Genomic DNA, 8,249 nt, shown 5'->3' with positions numbered 1-8,249 from the left:
TTAAGCAATCAGCGTAAAACTCACGTTTCGTTTAGCCCACTCGAATGGATCGATGAGAAAGTATTGATAAACCGTGAAATCGATTAAACACTAAACAATAACTTACACGATTAGAAAATAAATTAGTAATTATTCATCAGCATTGACAACAAGCCACGAATAGTTCAACGCTTTAGTCCGAACAGACAGAAGTTACCACAATCCAAACTTAGAAACGAACGAACCATCCAAGTGCACATCTTTTAAAAGCAGGTCTACACTAGAGATGGGAAACGAACCGAACCCGAACCGAACGAACCGAACTCGAACCTCACTTATGACCGAACCGAACCGAACCCGAACTTTGAAACTGCTTGGTACGAACCGAACCGAACGAACCCTCCTTTTCTTAACCGAACTAATTTTGCAATTTTTACATCCCTTTTTATATTTTGGGTTTTAAAAAAAAATTACTTAAATATTTTATTTAAATTAAAATGATTCCATTATACTTTGAAAACTTGGGAGGGGGTGGTGGTGGTATTTTGAAGAAAAAAAAAAAAGCGGCTCGCTTTGATTCCCATGGGTTTTTCCGACTCTCCCCTAACCTTGAATTTTCGCGGGCTGTTTGCAATATTGGTTTTCAGTCGAATAGACGCCCTCTAATTAGATCTAGATCTAGATTCAAGTTCCTAGTAAGTAGAAAGTTGACATTAAAATATTGTCACTTTTATTTGAGATGGCTGTTAGTTAAGAGTAGAATATTTTTTGCCGATTAGAGAGTGTAGATATAAATAAGCTCATTTGTGTTCTAGTTTAAAATAAATTTTAATTATCTTCTATTAAGTGATTTATTTTTACAAAATTGTGAAGTATTCCATGTTGGAATATTATCAGTGGCGTAGCATGGGTGGGGGAGGAGGGGGAGAAATGTAAAATCCCCCCCGGGCCCCCAAAGAGGTCCAGCCCCTCCCGGGCCCCCAAATGATGAAAAATTCTACGCCCCTGAATATTTTTTACTATTATTCTGTTTTGCATTATTGATCATCAGTATTTTTAATGCAGCGTTTCTCAAACTTTGGGTCTTCTCCCGTGGGTGGGGATGGTTAGTACCTGGAATTGGGGGATGGGGAGACGCAACTTCTTGACAAAAAGGGGTGTCATAAAGTGTGTGTGTGTTTTTTCTGGTGGCGGTAAGAAGAAGTTAAGCGATTGATTGGTGTTTATGTATTAAGGATGATGAAATTAGCGTAATCAAATGTGAAACGGCAGACAATCTTGAGACATGAAAGAGTAAAGACGTTGTTTTGTGGTGACCTAGATTTCGTTTAAATATCAGTATATTTCATTAATATTACATCTCTATCAAAAGTTAAATATGTGAATATTGTAATAACAGTTAGGCTATATTGAGTTGTTCACATAAGAACTTTATTTTAAAGTTTATTAAGTTTATATATTATTATAAGGCTTGTCTTCGAGCCCGAAGATTAGTGAGGAATGCAGTTTTTCCCATGGCTGCGCAGGCCCAGCTGTGACCTACATATTTTGCCACATCCAGGGCAAGCATAACCACTGTTCGCAGGTGGTCGATTTACTTTTTCTTTTCGCGTCTGCGTTTGTCCTCGGCAGCGGATTTTCTTTTGGTCTCAAATGTGTATCCCGCGGCCTTCGGGAGTGAACTCCAACTGGCTCGTTCTAAGACCGCATGCAACCAGGTGCTCTCTTCTATCTCAGCCAAGGAAAGTTGACGCCTAAGCTGGTCTTTGAAGCGTTTTCGTGGGGCGCCTCTGTTACGTCGACCACCTTTTAGCTCACCAAAAAAAAAAAGACTGCCTTTGGCATACGTTCGTCTCCCATACGGGATATGTGCCCTGCCCAGCGTAACTGTCGGACCATAAGAAGTCCGACAAACCAACGACCAACTAACAAAGAGAGGGGGCATCGAAAAAAAAAGTTTTATTTTTATTGTAACTTATCTGAATATTAGTATAATTACATAATTACAAGTGGAGATGTCATTTTATCTTCTAATAAGACCTTGTGAACTGTAGACTGCTTTTTGCGAGGCGCGTATGCACAATATGGGTCAAAACGTTTTGAAGAAAACATTTTAAAACATCTCCGCTAGTGTGATTCTTCCGCATTTTTTTTTTGTTTCAGAATAGTCGAATTTCTTCTTTATATTGCAATTTATAATAGTGACGAATTATGCGTGAAAAAAAATCCTCGATAGAGACGTCTTTACACGAAGAATATTTCTTTAAAAAGATCACGTCCATTATAGAAGTACGTGCGCAATATGTAGGCCTACCTAGAATGTCCCTTGCATAATTCTATTGGCCAGGTCTGCCTCTTTATTATTAGATTTAATATGGCTCTCGACTTTTTTTTTATTATGATGAATAGTGCGTTCTGAAAGAAAGAACATCGATATTAGCCTTTTTAAAAAATTCGCTTAGCTCCGAGTCACGCCCTGAATTAAACCACTTGCCGACTTGAGCGAAAACCTGCCGCATCTTCATTTCTATCTCCATTAAGAAATTTTTACAACGCTTTAAATGTTTGTAGGCAACATTATTTTGGCAAAAGTATTGCCCATAGGCCTATTATATGGTTCAAAGTATTTGTTTTATTTAAAAATTCAAATAAAAAAGTTTAAACTAATAAATTGCATTAAACCTTATAACTTAATTTTGCTATTACATAATTTCATAACATCGAACCGATCCGAACCCGAACTTTAGACCTGACCGAACCGAACCGAACCCGAACTATACTCGTCATCGAACCGAACCGAACTCGAACTTAAATCTGACCGAACCGAACCGAACCCCGAACTTTAAAAGTTGGGTTCGATTCCCATCTCTAGTCTACACAAACACCAACATTCCTCAGTGGGAGATAAATATGTTCACCTTAAGTTAAAACTCATTTCATTTCGTCATTAAGCGAAGAGAGAAACCAAATTGTCTTCCCTTTTCCACCGCATAGCGAATATGTGCAGGAAGGGGGTGTTCGGGATGCTTCTGTAGTAAGGATGGGGGACTGGGTTTAAGGGGAAAAAAAGGGTGGGGAAGGGACTGAATGAAAAACCCATTGATTAAGGCTCCTGTGTTTGAGCTTAGAAGTGATGATAGAAATAAAAAACTTGATTGGCTTAAAGCCTGTCAGTTAAAGAGATTTAACAGTGAATATAGGGCCTACAAATCAATGAATGGAAGAAGTGTCCCCTATTTAAGCAAGGTACTTGAAGCGTAATGCTCTTGACCTATGTCCAGCGGGCATTAGAATGTAGTTTTAGTGATCCGAATGAGAATGTTTCACATTTCTAAAATAGTTTTACTACAAAGAGCTGAACATATTAAAAAACGCTTTAAGCAAATATAGGTAACCAAGTCTATGTCTTTTCATCTGTATGGACTTTTCTTTAAGATTATAATGCCACAATCCCAATCATAGACAAGTATCCGAAATGAAATAATTATTAAAATACAACAAAGTAAAGCGAACAACAGATGGGAATAAGTTAAAACGAAACAAAAAGATTTGATTCAACATAGACATCTAGATCAACTCGACCAAAAAGATTTGATTCAATATAGACATCTAGATCAACTCGACCAAAAAGATTTGATTCAATATAGACATCTAGATCAACTCGACCAAAAAGATTTGATTCAACATAGACATCTAGATCAACTCGACCAAAAAGATTTGATTCAATATAGACATCTAGATCAACTCGACCAAAAAGATTTGATTCAATATAGACATCTAGATCAACTCGACCAAAAAGATTTGATTCAATATAGACATCTAGATCAACTCGACCAAAAAGATTTGATTCAACATAGACATCTAGATCAACTCGACCAAAAAGATTTGATTCAACATAGACATCTAGATCAACTCGACCAAAAAGATTTGATTCAACATAGACATCTGGATTAACTCGACCAAAAAGATTTGATTCAATATAGACATCTGGATTAACTCGACCAAAAAGATTTGATTCAATATAGACATCTGGATTAACTCGACCAAAAAGATTTGATTCAACATAGACATCTAGATCAACTCGACCAAAAAGATTTGATTCAATATAGACATCTGGATTAACTCGACCAAAAAGATTTGATTCAACATAGACATCTGGATTAACTCGACCAAAAAGATTTGATTCAATATAGACATCTGGATTAACTCGACCAAAAAGATTTGATTCAACATAGACATCTAGATCAACTCGACCAAAAAGATTTGATTCAATATAGACATCTAGATTAACTCGACCAAAAAGATTTGATTCAATATAGACATCTAGATTAACTCGACCAAAAAGATTTGATTCAATATAGACATCTAGATTAACTCGACCAAAAAGATTTGATTCAATATAGACATCTAGATTAACTCGACCAAAAAGATTTGATTCAATATAGACATCTGGATTAACTCGACCAAAAAGATTTGATTCAATATAGACATCTGGATTAACTCGACCAAAAAGATTTGATTCAACATAGACATCTAGATCAACTCGACCAAAAAGATTTGATTCAATATAGACATCTGGATTAACTCGACCAAAAAGATTTGATTCAATATAGACATCTAGATTAACTCGACCAAAAAGATTTGATTCAATATAGACATCTAGATTAACTCGACCAAAAAGATTTGATTCAATATAGACATCTGGATTAACTCGACCAAAAAGATTTGATTCAATATAGACATCTGGATTAACTCGACCAAAAAGATTTGATTCAACATAGACATCTAGATCAACTCGACCAAAAAGATTTGATTCAATATAGACATCTGGATTAACTCGACCAAAAAGATTTGATTCAATATAGACATCTGGATTAACTCGACCAAAAAGATTTGATTCAATATAGACATCTGGATTAACTCGACCAAAAAGATTTGATTCAATATAGACATCTGGATTAACTCGACCAAAAAGATTTGATTCAATATAGACATCTGGATTAACTCGACCAAAAAGATTTGATTCAACATAGACATCTAGATCAACTCGACCAAAAAGATTTGATTCAATATAGACATCTGGATTAACTCGACCAAAAAGATTTGATTCAATATAGACATCTGGATTAACTCGACCAAAAAGATTTGATTCAATATAGACATCTGGATTAACTCGACCAAAAAGATTTGATTCAATATAGACATCTGGATTAACTCGACCAAAAAGATTTGATTCAATATAGACATCTGGATTAACTCGACCAAAAAGATTTGATTCAATATAGACATCTGGATTAACTCGACCAAAAAGATTTGATTCAATATAGACATCTGGATTAACTCGACCAAAAAGATTTGATTCAATATAGACATCTGGATTAACTCGACCAGAATCAACTAAACCAACAACTTATAGAGCGTCAACTTTCCCAAATTAACAACTGTTAATTTGTACATCCAGTTCTGTGAAAACATGATTGTACCAAAGAAAAAAATTAAAACATTCAGTAATAATAGACCCTTGATGACCAACATTAAAAATTAACATTCTGTCGTCTTCGAGAAGTACATAGAAGTTTATTTGTATAGCGCTGATTATCAGTGTGTATGGGTTTTTCTTGTGTGTATGTCGATCGTATGTGCATCTATATTGTGCATCTATATTGTTATTGTACAGTAGTCACGCTGAGGTTATCAATTGTAGTCAAACCGAATTTCCATTTGATTGTATCAATAAAAGTTATCTTTTCTTATCTTATCTTCATCACATTGGTAACTTCCACATCTTACCCAAAATGACAAATTCTCTAAATCGACTATATTCCTCAAATCGACTACTTCAATAGAATCGATGAGTCTGCAACTCCATTACACCGGTCTTTCGATCCTGATATATATATTGTCAATTCCAATCACTCCAAATGCGTATATTATCATAAACCTAACAAGTCAAATGCTTCGAATGTTCCTTCAGAGTTGAAGATAATCTACTTCCTAATGCAAACCTCCTGCAGGACGGTTCCACAATAATTCGTTCACTGACATTTCGTTCACCGACAAATCGTTCACGACTTTTCGTTCACGCGACTATTCGTTCACCAGACATTTCGTTCATCCGACAATTCGTTCACGCGACATATCGCTCACGGACTATTCGCTCACAGACAACTTATTCACCGACAACTTGTTCATCGACAGTTGGTTCACGACAAATCGTTCACGCGACAAATCGTTCACGCGACTATTCGTTCACGGCACGGACAAATTGTTCACAGACAAATCGTTCACTGGATAGTAACATATTGTATAAATTATATATTTTCGTTGCGTGTTTAATTTATTTACATTAAAAATTTTGTAGCTATTATTTCCAAATGCAAAAAAATTCTAGAGATCAGGTCAAATCCGAGTTTATTTAATTTCGTTGTTGTTGTTGTTAATATTTTGTTAATGAGGACAGTATGTGGTAAAAATTATACTTAAAATAAAAAAAAAATAAAAAAAGAGATCTTACATGCTAGCTGAAAAATGTAAACGGGCCCTCACTTTACTATAGGTAACATGGGCGTAGCCTGGATTTTTTTTTCATAGGGGGTTTTGGGGGGGATTCCCCCCCCCCTCCCCACGGAAAAAAATTATATATATGTGTGTGTGTACATAATTAATCTTTATTACATTCTGACCCTTTCGGAAGACGTTTATTGTTTATTGTAGACTCCCCGCTCTTGACAGCAAGGGGGTCTGGGGGAGCTCGCAGCGCTCCCCCAGCGCGGGGCTTCGCCCCGCCGCCGAGCACCATTTCTGGTATTGAAAGCCAACAAAATGCATATTCTGAGGTACCTACAGTGCATTATCTTGCTATTAAAAAGTTTTATTTCAAAAACCTAATAAACTATTCTTACTGACTTATACCCTCTCGCGCCGTTCGGCGCATTTTCCGGCAAGCTGTTTCCGCAACTCTTATTTTGCGTAATTCATTTTGTCGGAGAACATGTCCCCCAAAACCTCATGCGACGCTCTATCACAACCTTACTAAGGATTCGACTCACAGTTCGGCATATGATTTCTTTGGTTTAGACCCGATCTCTATGACTGACTCCTAAAATCTGTCTTAGCCATCTTTGTTGAGCCACATATATTGTTTTTCAATTTCGGCAGAAGACTATTCACACTTTATTAATGGAGCCCAATCCACTGGTAGAAATTTGTAACCTTTCTTGACTACGCTCTTGGAATTACATGCCTGAATTTCGCTTTAGATTTTCTATCGAAAAGGAAAGTTTTTTCGTCAAATCATCTGTTGAGGGGTTTTAAACTAAAAAATCTCTGGATTTTTTTGTTGTTTTTTTAAATTTAAAACCCCATTTAGCTACAATCATAGAATTTGGTGACTGTAGTTTGCTTTAAAATAATATTGAAGAGAGAGGTTTTCAACTCTAAACGCTCTGTAGGGGAATTTTAAACTCAAAACCATCTGGAGGGGTTTTAAACTTTAAAGAAAAAGCCATCAACTCAAAACCCCTTTGGCTACGCTCATAGATTTTATAGTGTGTAATTTGCCTTTTTTTATATTGAAGAGGTACTTTTTAGCTTCAAACCTCAACTGGAGGGGGGGGGGGGTTAAACTCAAAACCCCTTTGGCTACGCTCATAGAATTTTGAATGTGTAATTTGCTTTTTTTATATTGAAGAGGGGGTTTATCGTAAATTTCGGAGGGGGTTTTAAAATCAAAATCTTCCTTAACTGTGCTGTTGGAATTTGGGGATTGTTGTTTGCATTTTTTTTTTGTTTTATAGAAGAGGGGGATTTAACTGTTTTAAACTCAAAGCCCCTGGTAGGGGGTTTTAAACTCAAAACCCCCTGGTAGAGGGATTTGTATCTCAAAACCCCCTGATAGGTTTTTTTTTAAAATTTAAACTCAGAACCCCCTGGTAGAGGGTTTTTAACTCAAAACCCCCTCGGCCGTGCTGTGGTAAGTGATGATTTAGTATTAAAATCTCACCTAATATAAACAAAATGAAAGCAAAAATCAGTCACTTAATTCCGTCCCCCCTCCTGCGGTAAAGTTTTATTTTATTTTTATTTTAGTTAACTTGTTTGTATATATGACCACCCATTGGTAGACTAATTTGATTGCTTGGACTTCAATAACAAATTTATTGAAACAATTTTATTTTGTTGTATTACGATAAATTATAATTTTTTGATAGGGAACCAAAATATTTCCTAGTGTTGTACATGTAATTAGTTTTTTTTTCTTAGATGTCTTA

At 35.8% G+C, this 8,249-nt stretch overlaps 1 protein-coding gene across 4 annotated transcripts in view; it reads right to left on the bottom strand.

Annotated features, from left to right (window-relative positions):
- The window catches only part of LOC106054815 (F-box/LRR-repeat protein 7-like), a 111,576-nt gene that overhangs the window by 80,166 nt on the left and 23,161 nt on the right, over window positions 1–8,249 (bottom strand). For 2 of the 4 annotated variants that reach the window (XM_013210852.2, XM_013210857.2), the window contains exon 1: window positions 107–254. The exons of the other annotated variants lie outside the window; for them this stretch is intronic. The gene's annotated coding sequence lies outside the window, so the exon portion shown is untranslated. Of the gene's footprint in view, window positions 1–106; window positions 255–8,249 lie in introns of those variants that run through there. 4 annotated transcript variants of the gene reach the window in all.

The sequence above is a fragment of the Biomphalaria glabrata genome, chromosome 11, assembly GCF_947242115.1.
Source record: "Biomphalaria glabrata chromosome 11, xgBioGlab47.1, whole genome shotgun sequence".
Taxonomy (NCBI): domain Eukaryota; kingdom Metazoa; phylum Mollusca; class Gastropoda; family Planorbidae; genus Biomphalaria; species Biomphalaria glabrata.
Note: the sequence above shows the minus strand (reverse complement) of the source record. Positions and strands in the feature narration are given on the sequence as shown.